The following is a 24,559-nucleotide window of genomic DNA, read 5'->3' as shown; positions in this document are numbered from 1 at the left end:
AGGCTTTTTGTGCTTAAATCTTCATGTACTTCCATCTATCTTCTGCTGACCCAAGAAGGTTGGCTAAAGGAACAGCATCATGAGCAGAAACTGGGATTCCACCAATTCTCAGCCAACATAACTATTAATGAGGTGCAAGATAGCCATAATGTTAGAATCTGATCACACTGCCTGAGCGAGCATGGACCTTAGAAGCATTCACATCCCTTTGTTGTGCAGCTGGTGAGGGAAAGCGAGTAATGAACGTCACGACTGTAGCAATACAACTATGAAGCATGAATATTCAACAATCTGAAAGAACACATTTAAAATGTTAACTTTCTCTCTCCACAGGTACTGCCAGACCTTCTGAGTATTTCCAGCATTTTCTATTTTCATTTCATTTCCAACATCCACAGGAATTTGCTTTTACGTTGCAAATAATGATATTTGCTGTCATAATGTGAACAGCAGCCTGACCACATTTGCTGCCCACTCTTAGTTACCCTGATGTGCTTGCAGAGATGGTGCTATTAGGTAAGGAATTCCAGGCTACAGCAGTGACTATGAAGGAACAGCAGCACATCAAGACAAGATGGTGTCTGGTTGGAGCTGATGATATTTCTAAGACATAATTACTCTGGGTAATAGAAGTCACAGCGGTGTCAAAGTAAGCTTTATGAATTCCCACAGTGCATTCTCTACACCATACATACTGCAGCCACAATGCACTAACAAAGGGAGTGGATAACGAATCCAGTGCGGGGAAACCAATCAAGCAAACTGCTCTGCCCCAGCTGTGTTGCACTTCCTGACCATTTTTGCTGCTGCACTCATCCAATTGAATGGGTATTCTATGACACTCCTGACGTATGCTTTAAGAATGCTGGATAGGCTCTGAAGGGTCAGGTGTATCCACTCATCGGTGCATGCAGTCTCTGCCCTATATCAGTGTTGATATAGCTGATCCAGTTAAGCTTCTGGTTAGTAGTGAAAACACCATATATATGTGGATGGTAGGAGACTTCGTGATGGTGCCACTGAAGGCCAAAAGGAGATGGATGGACTTCCTTCAAGACGGTCAAAATCTGGGACACCTGGATGTCATCTAGAACCTGTTACACTCTACCTTATTATTAGAAGAGGTGTGAATTGAACTGAAGAAATTGCTGGGGCCTTGACAGAAATCTTTGCATCCTCATTGGCTATTCTCCAGTCCTCTGGGACGTCACCTGTAGCCAATGTTGTGCCTTTGTTTAAGAAGGATAATCCAGGAAATTACAGGCCGGTGAGCCTTACGTCAGTGGTAGGGAAATTATTGGAGAGGATTCTTCGGGACAGGATTTACTCCCACTTGGAAACAAACAGACTTATTAGCGAGAGGCAACATGGTTTTGTGAAGGGGAGGTCATGTCTCACTAACTTGATCGAGTTTTTTGAGGAAGCGATGATGATGATTGATGAAGGAAGGGCAGTGGATGTTGTCTACATGGACTTCAGTAAAACCTTTGACAAGGTCCCTCATGGCAGACTGGTACAAAAGGTGAAGTCACATGGGATAAGAGGTGAGCTGGCAAGGTGGATACAGAACTGGCTTGGTCATAGAAGAGAGGGTAGCAGTGGAAGGGTGCTTTTCTGAATGGAGGGATGTGACTAGTGGTGTTCCGCAGGGACCAGTGCTGGGACCTTTGCTGTTTGTAGTATATATAAATGATTGGAGGAAAATGTAGTTGGTCTGGTTAGTAAGTTTGCGGACGACAAAGGTTGGTGGAGTTGCGGAGTGATGAGGATTGTCAGAGGATACAGATCGGTTGGAGACTTGGGCGGAGAAATGGCAGATGGAGTTTAATCCGGGCAAATGTGAGGTAATGCATTTTGGAAGGTCTAATACAGGGGGGAGTATACAGTAAATGGCAGAACCCTTAGGAGTATTGACAGGCAGAGAGTTCTGGGCGTACAGGTCCACAGATCACTGAAAGTGGCAAAGCAGGTGGATAAGGTAGTCAAGAAGGCATACGGCATGCTTGCCTTCATCGGTCGGGGCATAGAGTATAAAAATTGGCAAGTCATGTTGCAGCTGCGTAGAACCTTAGTTAGGCCACACTTGGAATATTGCATGCAATTCTGGTCGCCGCAGTACCAGAAGGATGTGGAGGCTTTGGAGGGGGTACAGAAGAGGTTTACTAGGATGTTACCTGGTCTGGAGGGTATTAGCTATGAGGAGAGGTTGGATAAACTCGGATTGTTTTCACTGGAACGACGGAGGTGGAGGGGCGACCTGATAGAGGTTTACAAAGTTATGAGTGGCTTGGACAGAATGGATAGTAAGTTACTAGGGGACATAGGTTTAAGGTGCGAGGGGCAAAGTTTAGAGGGGATGTGCGAGGCGAGTTATTTTTTTTTTTACACAGAGGGTGGTGAATGCCTGGAACTTGCTGCCGGGGGAGGTGGTGGAAGCAGGTACGATAGCAACGTTTAAGAGGCATCTTGACAAATACATGAATAGGATGGGAATAGAGGGATACAGACCCTGGAAGTGCAGAAGGATTTAGTTTAGACAGGCATCATGATCTGCGCAGGCTTGGAGGCCCGAATGGCCTGGTCCTGTGCTGTACTTTGAACACCACTATCATACAGCCCCACTCCTGACCTTACGGCAGAGGAATGGTCAATGAAGAAGCATCTAAAGATGGTTGAGCCAGTGATGTTTCCCTGAGGAACTCCTATGGTGATATCCTGTGGCTGTGAACCATCCTCTGACAACCACAACCATCATGCTTGTGTCAGGTACAACACGGTCACTGGAGGGTTTTTCTACACTCCACCAATGACCAATTTTGCTAGACTTCAATCAGATGCTGCCTTGATGTCAATATTACAAGAAAAATCAAGGTATTGATATTTAAAAATGATCAATTTACCAAATATACCACTCAAAACAAAATTTAAGCAAAAGGAGCACAGTCACTTTGAAAATAAATACTTAAGCAGGCTGCAGCTACAATTCACCCACCTGCAGATGGACCCTATTTTCACAGAAATATCTGGTACAGTGACAGAATATTTCCACTAATCCAGCTAACCCAGAGAAAGGGAAAAAAAAAAAAATCACAAGTCATTGATAAGTCAATGGTAAGACACTTTGTTCCATTTCACCATGGATAGGGCAAATTGTAATGACCAAACATTCTGGAAAAATGGGCTGTATTTTTTATAAACTTTGAGTTCCACTGATGACTTGATGCACTGTGGTACAGAGTTATGGAGAGCTGAAAGGTCCCAGGTTTAGTCCCCGGACCAGTTAGCCAAAGTTGATCATAACAGTGGGAGGATCAGAAATTGCCCTCTGCTGCCAAGTTGAAAAAGGGAGGAACTGCCAGGATGCTCACTTGATCCAGTAACCCACGGTAAAGGCCTGCTCGGGTCTGGAAAAAAAAAACGACCCGGCCCAAGTCCTTCCATTTTTTTCCCGCGCCCGACCCCAACCCAACCACTGGAACATTAGTGCACTCATGGACTGAAAGGAAGCTGCAGCATGAGTGCGATGACGTCATAGAGACGCTCACTGCGCAGACTCAGTCTGTGGAGTCCGGATGCCTGGTTTCAAGGTTTCCCTCCTTGATGTCACTGACTCCCAGCTCAGGCAGGCTTTTCAAATTTTGACACTTCCTCCCAGCAAAGCAAAAGGTAGTATTGTGCGTGTCCGACCCAGACCCGGCCCCACCCAAGCCCAAAAGCCGCACCCGGAAGAGTCACCCGACATGTCGTCGGGTTCAGGTCGGGTAGCAGGCCTTTAACCCACAGTGATTAACACGTGTACGCACCAGGCAAAGTAATGATTTGTCTCAACTGCATCGAGGGGAAAATGCATATAATCTGCCAGCACTGTTTATGTAGAATTCCGCAGCGTAGAAACAGGTCATTCAGCCAAACAGTTCCAAGCGTTGGTATCCATGCTCCATATCAGCCTCCTCTCACACCTTACTTCATTTCACTCTAGCTTCCTCTTAAATACCTCTGTGTTACTCGCCTCAACCATTCCACGTGGTAGCAGGTTTCATTTTCACCATTCTCCGGGTAAAGGCAGGGGGGCGACACTAGTTGAGTTTCTCTTCGAGAGCCGGCACAGAGATGACAGGCCAAATAGCCTCCTATGCCGTAACTATTCTATGAATCTATAAAGAGGTTGCTTCTGAATTACTTACTGGATTTATTAGTGGCCATCTTGACTTCTGACAAACCAAAGCCTCAACTTATTCGATTCCTGATAGTTGCACGCTCTTCATCCTTTAAAACTTTTTTCCACTTTTTCCAAGTGCTTCTATATCCTTTTTGTAACTGAGGCCAAAAGCATGCACTGTACTCCAAGTGTGGACTAACAAAGCTCGTATACAAGTTTAACACAACTTCTCCGCTTTAATAAATGAATCCCACAGTGGCGCAGTGGTTAGCACCGCAGCCTCACAGCTCCAGGGACCCGGGTTCAATTCTGGGTACTGCCTGTGCGGAGTTTGCAAGTTCTCCCTGTGACCGCGTGGGTTTTCGCCAGGTGCTCCGGTTTCCTCCCACCGCCAAAGACTTACAGGTGATAGGTATATTGGCCATCGTAAATTGCCCCTAGTGTAGGTAGGTGGTAGGGAATATGGGATTACTGTAGGGTTAGTATAAATGGGTGGTTCTTTGTCGGCACAGACTCAGTGGGCCGAAGGGCCTGTTTCAGTGCTGTATCTCTAAATAAATAAAAAAAATAAAATTCTTCGTTTGCACTTTTTATGCCTTTGTTAACCTGTGTTGCTACTTTTAATGACACATGAATTTGTACATCTAGTTCCCTTTGTGTCTCTACCCCATTTAGACTTACTTTCTGGTGAAAGATCACAGACCTGAAACATTAACTCTGTTTCTCTCTCCACAGTCTATAGTTCCATGGATTTATTCCTATATTTGAAAAGGGAGATGGAAAAACATTGAGGTTTCACTGGTGCCTCTGCTATCTCTTATTAGATTTAAGTATGCAATCCATCTGCACCCAGGGTTTAATCTTCTCTAAATTTGTCTATTTCAATTATCTTCCTTTTTTTCCTTAAATGTCTTAACATCCTCAGTAAAAACTGAGGGAAGGTAGCTGTTCATATTTCTGCCATTTCATTCATTACCTGTGCTTTTATCTTGTGCATCTCAATGGTCCTATCCTTATCTTAATTTTCCTTTTGTTATTGATCCATCTACAGAAAACTCCACTATTTTTATCTTTGATAATCTCATTTCATAACTCCTCTGTCTTCATAATATTTTTTTTGACTTCTTTCCAAACCTCTTATTACCTTTTGTAATCCTCTCCTTTATTGTCTATGTACTTAGTGTATGCTTGTTTCTTTAGTTTCAATTTTGCTTATATCTTAATTTATCCAGTGTCTCATTATCGGCTAGTTGGTCTTTTTCACTGGAATATACTTCTCTAGAACTCAACTGATCATCTTTTAAATATTTGCCAGTTTTCTTTTTAAAATCAATATTTTCTCCAATTTACTGCCGTGTTTCGTCATCATCCCCTCAAAATAGTTTTCCCCCGCATTTATAACTGTGGCTTTTAGTCTACTTGTATCTTTTTTAAATTTTAAATCTTAATATGTTGTGATTGCTATTGTTTTGATGCTCCCTATGCTTATTTTTCTTATCAGTTCGGTATATTTCCCATTACTAGACCCAGCAGTAATTCCTCTCTTCTTGGACTTATGTACGTAAGGAGTCCTGCACACACTGTAGAAACACCATTCCCCTTTTCCCTTTCACTACCTCTTCTTGACAGTTTTTTGGAGGTATTTGAAATCTACCATGATTATTCTTCAATGTCTTTTACTCATTTGATAGATTTACATAAACATTTTTTCCTCTACTATTCTAATATTAAGTCTGCAATATACCCCTATTAGCATGATCAATGGATTCTATTTCTCTTCATGTTAGCTATGTCCTTTTATCTACTGCCATTGTTATCTCTAACACAACTACTCTTCCTTCCTTTCCTATCCTTTGTAAATACACCATATTTTAATATTTAACTCCCATTCCTCTCCTTCAGTTATTCCTACAGCATCTGGTTCCTCTCTACGAATCATTACCAACAATCCATTTTGTTTCGGATGCGGCATGCATTACTGTACAGGCAATTCAATTTGTTAAAAATAAGAAATGATTAATGAAAAGTGATTTTATACTTCTATAATTCTATCTTCTCCCTGACCATTTATGTTACCCTTACTCCTTTCCTTGGTCTTACCTCTACTCACAATTCCTTTTAACATAGGACTTCAAAATAGGCCATTTGGCCCATCGAGCCTGCTCTGCCATTCGATAAGATAATGGCTGATCTGGTTATGGTCTCAACTCCACTTTCCTGTCTGCCCCCAATAACCCTTGACTCCCTTACCTATCAAAAATCTATCTAACTGAGCCTTGAACAAGTTCAATGACCCAGCCTCCACTGCCTTCTGGGAAGAGAATGCCACAGACTAACGACCTTTTGAGAGAAAAAAAATTTGCCTCATCCGTCTTAAAAGGGAGACCTCTTATTCTTAAACTGTGTCCCCTAGTTCTAGTCTCCCCCACAAGAGGAAACATCCTCCCGGTATCCACTTTATCAAGTCCCCTCAGGATCTTGCATGTTTCACTAAGATCACCCCTCATTCTTTGAAACTCCAACATTGGCCCAACCTGTTCAACCTTTCTTCAAGCCCAGAATTAGTCAAGTGAACCTTCTCTGATCTGCTTTTAATGCAATGATATCCTTTTTCAAATAAGGAGACCAAAACTGTACACAGTACTCCAGATGTGGTCTCACCAAGGCCCTGAACACCTGCAGTAAAACTTTCTTATTTTTATACTCTATTCCCCTTGCAGTAAATGCCAAAATTCCACGTGCCTTCCTAGTCACTTCTTGTACCTGCATGCTAGCTTTTTGGGACATGCAGATTCCTCTGTACCAAGTACTGCAATCTCTCTCCATTTAAATAGTATACAGCTTTTCTATTCTTCCTGTAGAAGTGGACAAGTTTACATTTTCCCACATTATACTTCATCTGCCAAATTTTGTCCACTCACTTAACCTATCCATATCCTTTTTTAGTCTCGACAACTTATTTTCCTTCCTATCTTGATGTCATCGCCAAATTTAGTGATCATACATTTGGTCCCTTCATCCAAGTCATTGATATAAACTGTAAATATTTGAGGCGCCAGCACTGATCCCTGTGGAACTCTACTAATTAGTTTGCAAACCCAAAAAAGACCCATTTTTTTTCTACTCTGCTTCCTGATGGCTAACCAGTCCTTTGTCTATGCTAATACGTGCTCTTATCTTGAGTAGTAACCTATGATGTGGCACCTTATCAAATGTCTTTTGGAAATCTAAGTACACCACATCTACAGGTTCTCCATTATTCACTTTGCTTGTTACTTCCTCGAAAAACTCTAATAAATTAGTTAAACATGATTTCCCTTTCACAAAACCATGTTGACTCTGTCTGATCCCATTACGATTTTCTAAGTATCCTGCTATAACCTCCTTAATAATGGATTCTAGTAATTTCACTATGACAGATGCTAGGATAACTGGCCTATAGTTTCCTGCTTTCTGTCTCCCTCCTTTCTTGAATAAAGGTTTACATTTGCAATTTTCCAATCCACCAGGACCTTTCCAGAATCCAAGCAATTTTGGAAGATTAGAATGTAACAATTATAACTGTCTCTGCAACCACTTCTTTTAAGACCCTAAGATGCAGGCCATCTGGTCTTGGGGACTTGTTAGCCTTTAAGTTTAATACTTTTCCCAGCACCTTTTCCCTGGTGATGGGGATTGTTTTAAGTTCCTCCATCCCTTTCACCTCTTGATTTTCAATTATCTTTCACAAGTTTTCTAAGTCTTCTACAGTGAAAACAGACAAAAATATACCTGTTCAACACCTCTGCCATTTTCTTGTTTTTCCATCAATTCCCCAGAATCTCTATCTAGAGGACCAACTCTAGCTTTACTCTTTTCCTATTTAAATACTTGTAGAAACTTAATTTTATATTACTAGCTAGTTTTCTCTCATACTGTGCTTTGTCCCTCAATTATTTTTTCATCATTCTTAAAATCTGTCCAATTTTCTGACCTACCACTAATCTTTGCCAATACTTAGTGTTTCTTTTAATTTGATACCATCCCTAACTCTTATTTCGCTACAGATGAAGCACCCTTCCCAAAGAATCTTTCTCACTAGGATAAAACTTTGCTGAGTTATTAAATATCTCCTTAGAAGTCTGCCACTGCATCTTTACCATCCTACCTTTTAGCCTAGTTTCCCAGTTCACTTTAGCTAGCTCTGCCTTCATACCCTTGTAATTACATTTATTTAGGTTTAAAACACTAGTCTTAAACCCACACTTCTCCCTTTCAAACTGAACGTGAAATTCTATTATGTTATAATTGCTGTCACCTGGAGTCTCCTTTACCATGAGGTTATTGACTCATCCTGTCTCATTGCATATTACCAGGTCTAGAATAGCCTGCTCCTTAGTTGGCTCTAGAACATATTGCTCTAAGAAAGTGTCCCAAATACACTATGAACTCATTTTCCAGGCTACCTTGCCAATCTCATTCACCCAATCTATATGTAAATTAAGGTCACCAATGACGACTGACCTTTCTTACACACCCCATTTATTTATTTAGATACAGCACTGAAACAGGCCCTTTTGGCCCACCTAGTCTGTGCCAACCATCAACCACCCATTTATACTAATCCTACATTAATCCCATATTCCTACCACATCCCCACCTTCCCTCAATTCCCCTACCTATACTAGGGGAAATTTATAATGGCCAATTTACCCATCAACCTGCAAGTCTGTGGCTGTGGGAGGAAACCGAAGCACCCGGCGAAAACCCACGCAGTCACAGGGAGACCTTGTAAACTCCACACAGGCAGTACCCAGAATCGAACCCGGGTTGCTGGAGCGGCGAGGCTGCGGTGCTAACCACTGCAACACCCTCTTCCTGTATACTCTGTCCTGCAGAGTAGCAACTGTTAAGTGGCCTATGAACTACTCCACAGGTGCCCTCTTACTTTTCCCATTTCTTATCTCTACCCAAACTGATTCTACATCTTGCTCTTCCAAGCGAGAGTCATCTCTCGCTGTTGTACTAATGACATCCTTAATTAACAAAACTACCCCACCACCTTTTCCTAGCTTCCTTTCTTTACAAAATGTCAAATACCCTATAATATTTAGGTTCCATCCTTGGTCACCTTGCAACCATATGTCTGTAATGGTTATCAGGTCACACATATTTATTTCTACCTGTGCTAACAATTTATCCATTCTGTTACAAATGCTGTGCACAGATACAGAGCTTTTAACTGTCTTTTTACCATTTCTACAATCTTTGGCCTTATCTGCTGGTACAGTCTTACGTTTGTACGCTCTGTCCCTTCCTGCCACACTCTGGTTATTACCCAAGTCGCTACCCTGCTCTATTATCTCGTTGTTTCCTTTTGATTTACCACATGTCCCCTCACACAATCCCACCCCACCCCCACTACTTAAAGCCCTCTCTAAGGCCCTAGTTATACTACTTGTCAGAACACTAGTCCCAGCAAGGTTTAGGTGAAGACCATCCCAATGGTACAGCTCCCACTGTCCCCATTACTGGTGCCAGTGCCCCATGAATCGAAACCCGTTTCTACCACACCAGTCTTTGAGCCATGCATTCACTTCTCTAATCTTATTTACCCTACGCCAATTTGCTTGTGGTTCAGGTAATAATCCAGAACCTTTGAGGTTCTGCTTTTTAAATTTAGTCCCTACCTGCTCATACACTCTATGCAGAACCTCGTTCCTAGTCCTATCTAAGTTGTTAGCACCCATGTGGACCACAGCAACTGGATCCTCCCCCTCACACTGAAACGTTCCTCTCCAGCCCCGAGTAGATGTCCCGACCCTGGCACCGGGCATGCAACACAACCTTCTAGACTCTCGCTCTTGGCATGCAATAAATTTGAACGAGGGCTCATGGCTTCTGAAGGAGATTTAATTTTTCTGCATTTCCACTGTTCAGCATTGTACTTATAATTGTAATCTCTTTACAGAATACAAGATGCTGCTGAAAATTTGGGCACATCACACAGGATAGTCAACAGGTAACTGCAATAGGCTCGCTTTCCACAACTGAGTACTGTACTTAGTTTAAAACTTGATTATCTTCAGGCTACTGATATTTTCACCAGACGTCTCTCTCCCACTCCAGGTATTACTAGTTTAAAGTCATTTGTACAGCCCTCTCCTTTCCGATAGGACCTTGGTACCATTGCAGTTCAGTTGCAGCCCGTCTCAGTCATGGTGCCAGTGCCCCATTAAAGGGAATCTCTGCTTCCTACACCACACTCAGTCACACATTCATTTTCCTGATCTGTCTATCCTTACGCCAATTAGCATGCAGGTCTGTTAGCAATCTTGAGATTACAACCAGTGAGGTCCTCTTTTTCAAAGCAAAATAACTACTAAGTCCTGATACTTATTTGACAGGACCTCTTTGCCATTCTTTCCCATGTCAACGCAACTCGCGTCTAGACTCTCAGCAGCATGCATCACCTGGGAAAGGTACCAGAGGTTATTGGCAACCAGCATAATTCACTACTTTTAGCAAGGAAGAAAATTGAATAATGTAAGAGTTAGTTCACCTTACTTTTTTTTACATTTTCAAAAGATAAAGTTCACATACTTTCTCCCATTAGCTATTTGCACACCACCGTCTATTTTGTATATAGATGCCATTTTAAACACTTTAGGTTCAATAGTTTTCTACTATAATACAAAATACTATCAAGACTGGTGCACGGACATCAAATTTTAGAATACTTCACCCTGTACAGATCAATACAAATAAAATTCTTTCCAACTCCAGTCTTCTCTTTTCTCCCCCCTCTTCTCCTTCCCCTCTTTTTTTTCCAGAATGAAAGACAAAGCAAGACAGTACACATACAAGATAGAATGCATATCAGGAACAAGTCAAAACACTGCCTTACATTCCTGAGCACCCTGCCACACCTTAATGCCCTAGAAACTTGGAAGTCACAGAAGAGATCAAAAAAGGAGTTTGGACAACTTGTACACTGATGACATATGGTAATATTGTTATCTGTAGCCCTACTTTGTTTCATGCAAGATGCACAGGTTTGCTTTCTATATAGTGTTTTACGATTTTATTTTTTGACTACTAAATTTCTCTTCCAAGTGCATAATACCCGGAAACGCTATAGTTTGTTCAAAAGCTACTCCAATTTAAATAATGTAATTGCTTGCAAATTTAGAGTCATAGAGTTATACAGCACAGAAACAGGCCCATCGTGTCTGTGCTGACCGTCAAACACCTAACTACTCTCGTCCCATTTTCCAGCACTTGGCCCGTAGCCTAGTATGCTATGGCGTTTAAAGTGCTAATCTAAATACTTAATTGTTGTGAGGGTTCCTGCCTCTACCACCACTTCAGGCACCACTTTAAAATGGGAGTAGTTAACTTACTTCTTGTCAAACATTTTCATAGAGAGCCAATTACTACAGAACATGGTGTCAGCACCTCAATAATTATAAAATGTTCAAGCTGCAAAAATATATGCTCTTCAGTACTTTCTGAAAAGCCAACAGAACAAATGTCAAACACCCTTCACCACATTGGAAAACAGCAAGGGCTTTTTACAGCATTCTCCTCTGGTTAAAATTATTGACTGCTCTCAAACATGTTAATGGGTGGCTACCCACTTACAATATTTGAGGATTCACATACCATTTTGAAAGAAGACAAGCACTGCCATCTGGACTCAAAATAACAAGTCTTGCAGATAATTTGCATTTATTTGGTGTTTTTAACAGTGAAACTTCCCAAGGCACATCACAGGAACGTTAGACAAAATTTGACACCAAGTCACGCAACATATTAAGACGGATGTGAGGAAGGTTTTAATGAGCATCTTAGAGGAGGGAGAGATACAGAGGAGAGGATTAGGGAGAGAAGTCCAGAGCTTTGTGTTCAGGAAGCCGAAGGCATGGCTGTCAATGGCAAAGAAGTGAAAATTGGGGATGCACAAGAGGGTAGAATTGAAAGAGTGCAGAGATCTGAGGGTTGCAAGGCTGGAGATGATTAGAAATTGAGGTGGGGGGTGGGGAAGAGAAGAGAGGCCACAGAGGGATTTGAAAACTAAGATGAGAATTTTAAATTAGGGACATTGCTGGATCAGAAGCCATCACAGATCAACAAGCATGGGGTGACGGGTGAAGATGATTTAGTGTGAGCTAGGATGATTTCAATTTCTGGAGGTAATGTATTCTTTTTCATTTCAATGGAATGACCACACTATTAGAAAACAGCACACAAGGGGCAACTGACCCTTGGCAAGCATTCCACTACTGCATTATTCTTAGTACTAGAAACAGTATAAAATAGTATGCCTTTTAGAAATATTCAAGACTTTTAATATCCTGAACCTCTAAAAATGTACACTTCACCAGTAGGCAGGGTAAGCTGCTACCAGAAATTTTAAGCAGTAATGTTTACAAATTCCAGTAACATTTACTGGCCAGCTAACAGGAAAGCTTTTGTAAGTTATCAGCACACTTCCCCATGAATCATTCTCTACTTACATTACACTGTCTCACACTTCAAACTGGGTGGGGCTATAGTGCATGCAGTAAAGCCCTCAAGAATCCTCAGAAGGTAAAGCAGAGTACGCAGCGATTACACCACTTTAACAAAGCAGTGTAAAGAACCCACCTACAACTTTTTTTCATAAAAATACTGCATGCTATTTAAGCTTCCTCTTTTTCAACTCCTCCAGACCATAATCCAATTTGAGGAAATATGTAATGCACAGTTCATAGAAAAAAAATTAACAGGTTTAAAGGAAGTTATATTTGTTCTCACTAAAATTGGTACACTACTTCCAGGCTGTATTCTGGTTACACCACTGTGGTACCCCAGTCTACTTTCTCTATACACAACATTCTCCTTTTCCAAAGCAGGAAACATCTTGCTCAGGCATTCATTTTTGGAATGAGCTATACGAAGTATAGTAACAGCAACATTTTATGCCATGTGGAGGATATGCACAGGGAGGGGGGGGGCGGGGTGTAGATTAAATTGGAAGACTTAGAATTCTTTTAATTTCAAAAAAGCAGCTTTTCACTACTGCACTTGAACAGGACACAATTGTGCAAGTTAAAAGACACCAAAGTTATTTCAGATAGGACAGCTCTGTAAGTGAGGCAGGGTTATTCTGCTTTATATTAAGTCAATGAAAAATAGATGCTGAGTGCCCTTTGAGCAGCACTCCACATTCTAGGGATATAATCAGACTTGCAGATTGCAATCTTACAAAATTACTATGGGGGGGGAGAGATAGAATTTGGATTGATAGAGGAAATCACATTTAATTTTTTTTCACAAAAGGGGCAGGAAGCTCATGCAGCCAAAGAAGCGGAAGCCAAGCCCATTTCTACATGGGCTGCAACACCAAGGGCGGTTTCCATGCTACCTGTCGCTTGACTTTCACAAGTTTAAAAATTGCAAATGATAATTTCCTTGTATGCATTAACAATACTTCACGCAAGTTCCAACAGAAAATTAAAACTTGATTCTCTTACAGATTATAAAGTTTGGTTTTTTTTTAAATCTAATTTTCTTCAGCATGATGGCTCAATAGAACAAGGGCTGCCCGCTGAACTTCTGCTTTTTATCTTTTACAAAAAGCATTTAAATGACAGAAGAACGAGAGATTGCCTGTGGCGAGCGCGCCGGCCCAGCCCGGTGTCTGACTCTCTTCCTGGTTTCTCTCCCCTTTCCGCTTCACCAATAAATCGACCACAAATAAGTTCAGATTTTTTTTTTTGCCTCTTACCTCCGGGATTCAGGCGTTTTTCGAATGCTTTCGCCTTTCGGAATTAAAATCTGTGGATTTTGCTTATAGTTTTTGCCAAATCTAATTAAAATGAAAGCTCTCCGCCGCTTATCCGTCTCTCAGATTGTCTGCCTCACGGTAGCTCGAGCTCTCCAACTGCAGCTCGCGCACCAGCCGTTAGTGCAGCATCCAAACTCCCGCCCCGCCCAGCAATGACGTCAACACGCCAGCCAAAACCCCCACCTCCAACCAATAGGGCAGCAGCGTCTTGTTGAGCGTCAGCACTCCTGACGAATAAGACAACGGACCCTCTTCCATCGGTCGGCTCCCTCTCCCACCGGCTGAAGCGAAGCAGCGGCGCTGCAGTCATTTTTTTGGCGCATGAGATAAAAGATTGAGCGACACTTTCTCTAACCAATGCCGAAGGGCAGGGGGGAAAAAGTGAGCGAAATGAAGGGATTGGTAGCTCCTGACTTACTTTGCTTGAAGATCCAAATTGATAATGGAAGAAGGATGGTAAAATGTGACAAGATCCAATCACCCACCTTTTCCATTTTCTATGTAGAGATGCCAAAGATATGGCAAAGAAGTTTGCTGACAGCAAGTTAGGGCCATTTCAAAACTGAGGTAGAAAGAATGTGGGACATAAGTTAGTGGAGCCGATAGATTGGTTGTAGATGCAGAGAAATGTGAAGGAGTGAAAATAAATATACCTTAAATGTTATAATTCTTCACAGAAGTGGAGGCAAACAGATCTAGGAGGGCAAATATATTGATCTTTACAGATGCCAGTATACATAGAAAATGGCAAAAAGGACAAAGATTCTGGGATATTGAATATTTCAAAGATTTGAGGTATAAAAATTCATCTCGGGCGGTGGCGTGAAACGGGCGGTAGCGGGCCAGCTGCTCACTTTACGCATCGCCTGATATTCAGTTCCATTACAATCAATGGAATTAAACATCAGGCACTGCGTATAACAAAAAAGACTTGCATTTACATAGTGCCTTTCATGATGACTGGACATCGCAAAGCACTTTACAGCCAAAAATGTACTTTTTGAAGTGTAATCCTTGTTGCACTGCGGGAAACAGACAGATGATCCGATACCGCCCGCTTTCTGCCAGTGGCCAAGACGAATTTCCACCCCAAGATGTTCAGTTGTTTAGGTCACACTTCACAGAATCACAAGACTACAGATGTGAAAGGGTATTTGGTCTATGTTAATTCACCCATCCAGAATGACTTGAATGTTTCCTCTCCCATAGCAGCATCCAATTGATTCTTGAACCAATGCAGGGTTTTTGCTAACACTGCTGCACTCAGGAATCTGTTCCATGTATCAATCACACTTTGTGTGAAAAATAACTTCATGTTAACAGTCCTAAATTTGCCTTTTATTCATTCGAACCTATGGCTCTTCCCCTACTCTTGCAATGTAATATAAATTTAATTTTCCAAATTTACTTTTTCCCTGCTGTTAAATTGCAAAGCAGCTCTGGGCACCCCATGATAAAGATATTCAAGCTGTGAAAAGGACACGCCAAAGTCACTAGGACACATCAAGAAGTGGGACATTTTCACTGGAATAGAGAAGGTTAAAGTGAAATCTAATGGAGGTTCTCAAAATTATGCAATAATTTGAGACAGTAAATAGAGATATTATGGTCACTACTTGGGGAATCAACAAGGGAGCTTAAACTCTGAATTATCATGAGAAGAACTCAGAGGGAAGACAGATTACTTTGTACCCTTGTCTCCATCACCATTGCAAACTACCATCCCATCTCCAACCTCCCTTTCCTCTCCAAAGTCCTTGAACATGTTGTCGCCTCACACCCATTCCCATCTTTCCCAGAACTCCATGTTTGAATCCCTCTAATCAGGTTTCCGCCTCTGCGCCATACCAAAACAGCTCTTATCAAAGTCACAAATGAAATCCTATGGCTGTGACAAGGGTAAACTTTCCCTCCTCATCCTTCTCAACCTGTCTGCAATGGCTGACCACACCATCCTCCTCCAATGCCTCTCCACTGTCGTCCAGTTGGGTGGGACTGCTCTCAGCTGTTTCCATTCTTAGCTATCTAATCATAGCCAGGAAATCACTTGCAATGGCTTCTTTTCCTGCTCTCACACTGTTATCTCTGGGATCCCCGAGAGTCTATCCTTGGCCCCCTCCTATTTCTTGTCTACCTGCTGCCCCTCAGCGACATCATCCAAAAGCACGGCGTTAGTTTTCACATATATACTGACAACACTCAGCTCTACCTCATCACCACTTCTCTTGTCTCCTCCACTGTCGCTAAGTTATGATACTGCTTATCTGACATCTGATACTGGATAAGCAGAAATTTCTTCCAGTTAAATATTGGGAAGACTGATGCCATTGGCTTTGGTCCCCGCTCCAAACTCCCTTCCCTAGCTAACAACTCCATTCCTCTCCCTGGCAACAGTCTGAGATTAAGCCAGTCCGCTTGCAACCTTATTGTCACATCTGACCCGAGATCAGCTTCCGAGCTCATATTCATGCCATCACTAAAACTGCCTATTTCCACCTCCATAACATCACCTGACTTCGCACCTACCTCAGCTTATCTGCTGCTGAAACCCTCATTCATACCTTCGTTACCTCTATACTTGACAATTCCAGTGTACTCCTGGCTGGTCTCCTACATTCTGCTCTCCATAAACTTGAGGTCATCCAAAACTCTACTGCCTGTATCTTAACTCGCACCAAGTCCCGTTCCCCTATCACCCCTGTGCTTGCTGACCTACATTGGCACCCGGTCAAGCAACATCTTGAATATAAAATTCTTATCTTTGTTTTCAAATCCCTCCATGGCCTTGCCCTCCCTGTCTCTGTGTTCTCCTCCAGCCCCACAACTCTCCAAGATATCTCTGCTCCTCTATTCTGGCCTCTTGTGGATCCCTGATTTTTAATCACTGCACCATTGGTGGCCACGCTTTCATTTTGCCTAGGCCCCAAGCTCTGGAATACCCTCCCTATACCTCTCCACCTCCCTTTCCTCCTTTAAGACACTGTCTAAAACCTACCTCCTTGACCAAACTTTTGATCATCTGAGTTAATATCTCCTTTTGTGGCTCGGTGGCATGCTTTCTTTTCTAATGCTCCTGGAAAGTGTTTTGGGACGTTTTATTACAGGAAAGACCCTATATAAATATAAATTTTTGGTCACATTTCACCCAGAGGTTTATTAAAATGTGGAATGCTTTATTACAAGTGATTATTGTGGCAAATTATAACATTATTTAGAAGCAAATTGGATATATATTTGAAACCCACAGTTGGCATCAACTAATCACTACATCCTGATTTATTTTGCCTTCTCTCTTCCTATTTTCAACCTTGACACTAGAGGTTTAGCTTTTCAACGAAATACCTCAACTGTTAAAGAAAAACCCATTTGAACAACATAATAAAGTTATCATAAATCAGTATGACCAGCATATAGGCTGGTAAGACTTCAATTTCAAATGGTGAGTTAATTTCCACTATTCAATCCTTTCTTGCAAGCATACAATGCCTATCCTGGTCAGTTACAATAGCTTATAACTCCACAGGTCTACATTCTATCCTATATCACTTGTAATAATCCTCCTAAGTAGCTAAGGCATAATGGATAAAGGCACCACAAAGTGTAGCACTATGCCATACAAACCTAAAGGTCCTAGATTTGCTTCTGGTTTGTGCCATGATATTGGATTTCAGCCTGGCAGCCAGTAGGCATCCTGCAACTAACAACGGTAGCACCAGCCGAGGATTAAGTGATTAACAAACAGCCAGTGGAACACAATGACGGTGTTCTATTTGGTAGGTTTAGGTTTGTGGCATTTATTTTGTGATAACATGATTATAAATCAATCTAATTGCATGCTGTCAGGCACCATGGCGTTAAAGTCCATTCCTTAAATTTATTTTTTCACTAACTACTTACAAGTAAACAGTCCTTCCTATATGATGATGTTGCAGAGTGTCGTGATCCTGGTAAAATGATTGGAATGTCATTTAGCTGATCTGTAATCAAGAAATGTGAAAGGACACAGCTACTTTGTACCCACTGTAACCCTGTGAGTAAATCCACTGTGTGTTAAGCTGTAGTGTCCAGGAAGTTCCCTGCTGTTAGGTGAAGTAATGGTATTGCAGTGCATTTGGGATTGGTGAGGGGAGAAGAATCAGTCAAGTAATACCCTTCTGTGTAATCATCAGGTAAGGACAGAATCAGAGCCAGCTGTGATGTCATGATCTAGTAGCCTGCAGACACTCACTATCTAGCCTTACACATTGCCAATGGCAACCTGAACAAGGTGCCGATTGGTGAGCTGGAGCAGGGAGGGAGGAGGGAAACAGCACAGCCAAAATCTTTTCAACAGATATCCAGCAAAAGTCATGAAGTCACAAATCGAGAGCTTCAGCTTATTCCCCTCCACAGACCAGGGACACAAATGCCAACTGTAGTACTATAACTGCAACCTAGCTGAGATCACTAACATGGGTACAAACCATTAATTGAATCTAAGACCCTCTGATCTGTATGGCGCAGTACTGTACCTGATGGTACATTTAAGCTTGAGGCCATCAAGGGAGTAGAACTAAAATAAAAACAGATAACACTGGAAAAACTCAGCAGCTCAGGCAGCATCTGTGGAGAGGTAAACAGAGTTAAACTTTCAGGACTGTGACCTTTCATCCAATGATCCACCTTCAGAGGTAGGCTGGGCCTCAGGTTAACATCTGATCTGAAATATGACACCTCCAACAATGCAACACTCCCTCAGTGCTGTATGAAGTGTCAGCCTAGATTATGCGCTGAAGCCCTGGAGCAAGCCTTGAACTCAAGACTTAAAGATGAAAAAACTTTAGCAACTGAGCCATACTGGCATCAAGGAAAGGAAAGGTGTATTCCTATTGTGATCATTCACACTTTGTTATTTATCCATCATTTATTCTGGCTTGAGCTCAGAAGTATAGACCTGTCTGTAGAAGAGTGATAGTAGGCATCCTAATGTCTCAGTGGGAAAATCCACTCACTGCTGTGGTACTGAGACATTCAAGGAAGGTGGGACAAGGTGATGAAAAGTCACAGACCTGAAACGTTGACTCTGTTTCTCTCTCCACAGATGCTGCCAGACCTGCTGAGTATTTCCAGCACTTTCTCTTTTTATTTAAGATGGTCCAAGCGTTGTTTTCCTTTTCTCCTTTTTCTCTCTTCTTACCTGAAGCGGCTAGACTACTATTGGGGAGATACCCCCAGTACCTCATCCAACTAACCTTTCTTCATGCATGAATCTGGATGGTCAGTGTCAGCAGGTTATTCCAATGTGAGGAACATCACAGCTGAGAAAGATCTGACATTCCTAGTTACTGCAGTGGAAATCCAGCTTTTTTTTCTAACTATCTAACCCTGAGGTCAGTAGTATCACTCTTACTGTCACTCAGGCTGAGATCAACCAACTCAGCACAGACCTGGTCTATATTGCTCACCTATTCACTGCTTTCATCAACTGAGCCATTTCAGGAGCTGTGTACTGGTTTGATCCCTTATCTGGGTGAATTACCCAATCTCAGCTAGGGTGACAGTGGGGCACTGCAAGTGGCCTGCATTAGACAAGCTCAAATCAGCCACAGACAAAGCAAGTTCTGTTCAGCAGAGAGATTCCCCCATCCATGTTTTAATGGTAATTTCTTCTTCTCTGTTGCATTCATTTCTTCGATTCTCCAATGCAAGGGAAATACCTAAGTTGCATCACAGCTAAGAGCAGAGTTTGCGGTGTGGATCAGAACCTTTACCATCTGATGTACTTTGGTATATTATGGTGTTTTGGGAGTCTGGCATCACACTCCTGCATATATGAAGGCAGCCCTCAGAGAATTACAGTTTGAAAACTTCAGTCCCTTCTGGGAAATACAGACCTCAGAAACAGCGTAACTAAAAGATAATTACATTTGGTGTAGCTATGAAAGAGTAGTTTTATCCAGAGGGAAAAAGCATTAACTCTTCAATGCCTTATTGTAGACCATTTTTTTCCTCTGGAAACTCTCGTGAAGGTGCAAAATACTGCGGATGCTGGAAATCTGAAACAAAAAGACAAAATGCTGGAAATACTCAGCAAGTCAGGAAGTATCTGTGGAGAGAAAAACAGAATTAACATTTCAGGTCTGTGTGACCTTTCACCTGAACTTATCTGCTGCTGAAACCCTCATCCACACCTTCATTGCCTATTCCAATGCTCTTTTGGCTGGCATCCCATCTTTCTCCCTCCACAAATTTGAACTCATCCAAGACTCTGCTGCCCATATCCTAACTCGCACCAAGTCCCGTTCACCCATCATTCCTGCTCCTCATCACAATCAAACAACAACAACAACTTGCATTTATATAGCCCCTTTAATGTGGTAAAATGTCCCAAGGTGCTTCACAAGACAATTATCAAAAGAAATATCAGGACATGTGAGAAAAAGTTTGGTCCAAGAAGTAGGTTTTAAGGAGCGTCTTAAATAAAAGGGGGGGAGGGTTCAGCTGCATGGAAAAACAGGAAGTTAAAGGAGAAGGTAGGAGTGCAGGTTAGTGGTGAGGCTGATTGTTACCAAACTGCAAGAAGTATACTGATTAAACCAGAAGAGAGAAATAATAAAAAGGCGAATAAAGCATCAGTGCTGAGGGACAGGTTAGGGGGTATAGCCCAAATAAGAGTTCTATATACAAATGCACAGAGTGTAAGAAATAAACTAGATGAACTGCAGGCGCAAATTCAAATGGAAAATTATGATGTGGTGGCCATTGCGGAGACGTGGCTGCAGGATGGTCGGGACTGGGAACTAAACATACCTGGTTATAAAGTTTACAGGAGGGACAGGGAAAATGGCAGAGGGGTTGGAGTAGCCTTACTGATTAGAAATAATATCACCTCATTGGTGAGGGAGGATATAATGAGGGGAAAGCATCCAGTGGAGATCTTATGGGTGGAATTGAGGAACAGAAAAGGATCTAAAACTGTAATGGGTGTTGTGTTTAGTTTAGTTTAGAGATACAGCACTGAAACAGGCCCTTCGGCCCACCGAGTCTGTGCCGACCATCAACCACCCATTTATACTAGTCCTACACTAATTCCATATTCCTACCACATCCCCACCTGTCCCTATATTTCCCTACCACCTACCTATACTAGGGGCAATTGCTAATGACCAATTTACCTATCGACCTGCAAGTCTTTGGCATGTGGGAGGAAACTGGAGCACCCGGAGGAAACCCACGCAGACACAGGGAGAACTTGCAAACTCCACACAGGCAGTACCCAGAATTGAACCCGGGTTGCTGGAGCTGTGAGGCTGCGGTGCTAACCACTGCACCACTGTGCCGCCCTGTGTATAGACCCAATAGCAGCAGTTCGGAGATGTTAGATTGTATAAATGCACAAATTAGGCAAGTGTGTAACAAAGGCAGAGTAGTATTAATGGGGGATTTTAACTTACACATAGATTGGGAGAGGCAGACTAGCACCTGTCAGAAAGGTAGTGAATTTCTGGAATGTGTCCGGGATAGTTTCCTACAGCAATATGTCCTAGATGTAACAAGGGGACAGGCAATATTAGATTTAGTTATGAGTAATGAGCCAAATTTAATTAGTAGCCTAACTGTGCGTGAACATTTATCAAATAGTGATCACAACATGATCGAATTCAAGATAGCGTTTGAAAGTGAAAAGCACAAATCAGCTACTAGAATTTTAGACTTGGGTGAGGCTGACTTTACTGGGATGAGACAGAGACTGTCCACGGTAAACTGGGTAGATCTGTTAATGGGTCAAACGACTGAAGAACAGTGGAGAATATTTAAAGAAACATTTAACGAAATACAGAGCGAGTATATACCCCTGAGAGGAAAAAACTCCACTTCACAGAAAAAACAGCCATGGACAACTAAAGAGATTGGGGATAGCATAAAACAAAAAGAAATCGCTTACAAAAATGCAAAACGCAGCACTGATCCAGCTGAATGGGATCCACACAAAGAGCAGCAAAGGGTCACAAAGCAGCTTATAAGATCTACTAAAAGAGATTATGAAAGGAAATTTGCAAGGGACATCAAAATCAATAAGAAGAAATTTTATAGTGACATAAAGGGAAAATGGGTGGTCAAGAACAATGTAGGCCCACTAAAAGCTGAAACTGGAGATATTGTCATTGATAATGGGGAAATGGCAGACATGTTGAACTTTGCCTCAGTATGTACAGTTGAAAAGGAGAATAACTTGCTGGAAGTCCCGAAAAAAGTAACAGCCGATAGGGGACAGGGACTTAATACAATTAACGTAAGTAAATCATCAGTAACAAGGAAATTAATGCAACTAAAGAGTGAAAAATCCCCAGGACCTGATGGTTTCCATCCGAGGGTGTTAAAAGAAGTAGGGGAGCACATTGTAGATGCTCTAACTATAGTCTTTCAGAGTTCCCTAGATTCAGGAGTGGTCCCTCTGGATTGGAAAGTTGCACATGTCACTCCACTTTTTAAGAAGGGTGAAAGTGGGAACCAAGGAAATTACAGAGCAGTTAGCCTGACATCTGTGGTGGGCAAGTTGCTGGAGTCTATAATCAAGGATAGGGTGACTGAACACATAGAAAAATTTCAGTTAATCAGGGACAGCCAGCATGGATTCATGACGGGAAGGTCATGCCTGACAAATCTCATTGAATTCTTTGAAGAGGTGACTAAGGTAGTGGACAGGGGAGTGTCTATGGATGTTATTTATATGGACTTCCAGAAGGCATTTGATAAAGTCCCACATAAGAGACTGTTAACTAAGGTAGAAGCCCTTGGAGTTGAGGGCAAATTATTGACATGGTTAGAAAGTTGGTTGAGTGGTAGGCAACAGAGAGTGGGGATAATGGGTAAGTACTCCGATTGGCAGGATGTAACTAGTGGTGTCCTGCAGGGATCTGTGTTGGGGCCTCAATTATTCACATTATTCATTAACGACTTGGATGATGGCATAGTAAGTCATATATCCAAATTTGCTGATGATACAAAGTTAGGCGGCATTGTAGACAGTCTAGATGATAGCATAAAATTGCAAAGAGATATTGACAGACTAGGTGACTGGGCAAAACTATAGCAGATGGAGTTCAATGCGGGCAAGTGCGAGGTTATCCATTTTGGACCAAAAAAGGATAGAGCAGGGTACTTTCTAAATGGGAAGAGGTTAAGTACAGTGGGTGTCCAAAGAGACTTGGGGGTTCAGGTGCATAGATCTTTAAAATGCCATGAGCAAGTGCAGAAAATAATCAAAAAGGCTAATGGAATGCTAGCCTTTATATATAGAGGATTGGAGTATAAAGACACAGAGGTTATGCTGCAGCTGTGCAAAACCCTGGTTAGACCCCACTTGGAGTACAGTGAGCAGTTCTGGGCACCACACCTTAGGAAGGATATACCGGTCTTGGAGGGAGTGCAACGTAGGTTTACAAGAATGATACCTGGACTACAGGGGTTAAGTTACAAGGAGAGATTACACAAATTAGGCCTGTTTTTGCTAGAATTTAAAAGGTTAAGGGTGATCTGATTGAAGTCTTCAAGATATTAACAGGAAAAGACAGGCTAGATAAAGATAAACTATTTCCACTGGTTGAAGATTCTAAAACTAGGGGGCATAGTCTAAAAATTAGGACCAGACCGTTCAGGAGAGATGTTAGGAAGCACTTCTTCATGCAAACTGCTCCCACATACAGCAGTTGAAGCTAGAACAGTTGTTAATTTTAAATCTGAGATAGACAGATTTTTGTTAAGCAAAGATATTAAGGGATATGGGCCAAAGGCAGGTATATGGAGTTAGGCCGCGGATCAGCCATGATCTCATTGAATGGCGGGACAGGCTCGAGGGGCTGAATGGCCTACTCCTGTCCTATCTTCCTATGTTCCTATGTCTTAAAAGGGGACAGAGGGATGGAAAGGTGGAGAGGGTTAGAGAGGGAATTCCAGAGCTTAAGATGTAGACAGCTAAAGGCAGGACTGCCAATGATGGAGGTTTAACTGGTGATCTCCTCATGTGGTGGGTCCTCCTGCCACTGGTAAATACCAGCTGTTTCAGGAAGAGGCCCTTTATTGGACATTTAAGTGGCTCAGTTGGTGTTTGGCCGGGAGGACCATCTGCCGTCTTCCCCGCCGCTGGCAAGATGGCATGGTGGCTGGTGGCGGGAAGGCTACAGCCACGCCATTCCCGCCTTCCTGCACCATTTTATGGGCCCCCATCCCCAAAACTCCCAGACCATACTCAGAGGGCTGGTAAAAGCCAGCCCTAGGGGACTAGTAGGTTTAATAAGTCTGCTAACAGATCTGTTCACTGTCTCCTTTGGCTAAACAGGAGGCACAAGGCACTATCCAACTAGGACATCTCTCTGATTTTCTGTGCTCTCATAGGAGATTGCACAGCTTCTGCCTCACACCTCCCTGTCTAGCACATTTCAGATTGGTAACTGAGCAGAACGAGGCATTAACTTCCTACTCTACAATGTTGCAGGCTAGTGCTCAATAGTACAGGTCATAAAAGTGACTCACTTTGCAGTGTTATAGATTCAGTTCTTCATTGGGTTTTAGCTAATTGAATTATAGTGGGGTAGGCTCAATGGACCAGC

At 42.2% G+C, this 24,559-nt stretch overlaps 1 protein-coding gene across 2 annotated transcripts in view; it reads right to left on the bottom strand.

Annotated features, from left to right (window-relative positions):
• LOC137353276 (myosin-9-like) overlaps window positions 1-14,091 on the bottom strand; it is a 230,608-nt gene extending 216,517 nt beyond the window's left edge. For both annotated transcript variants that reach the window (XM_068019373.1, XM_068019374.1), the window contains exon 1: window positions 13,911-14,091. The gene's annotated coding sequence lies outside the window, so the exon portion shown is untranslated. The remainder of the gene's footprint in view (window positions 1-13,910) is intronic.
• Window positions 14,092-24,559: the final 10,468 nt, after the last annotated feature.

The sequence above is a fragment of the Heterodontus francisci genome, chromosome 41 (assembly GCF_036365525.1).
Source record: "Heterodontus francisci isolate sHetFra1 chromosome 41, sHetFra1.hap1, whole genome shotgun sequence".
Lineage (NCBI taxonomy): Eukaryota > Metazoa > Chordata > Chondrichthyes > Heterodontiformes > Heterodontidae > Heterodontus > Heterodontus francisci.
The sequence above is the reverse complement of the archived record's forward strand: the minus strand, read 5'-3'. Positions and strand labels throughout refer to the sequence as shown.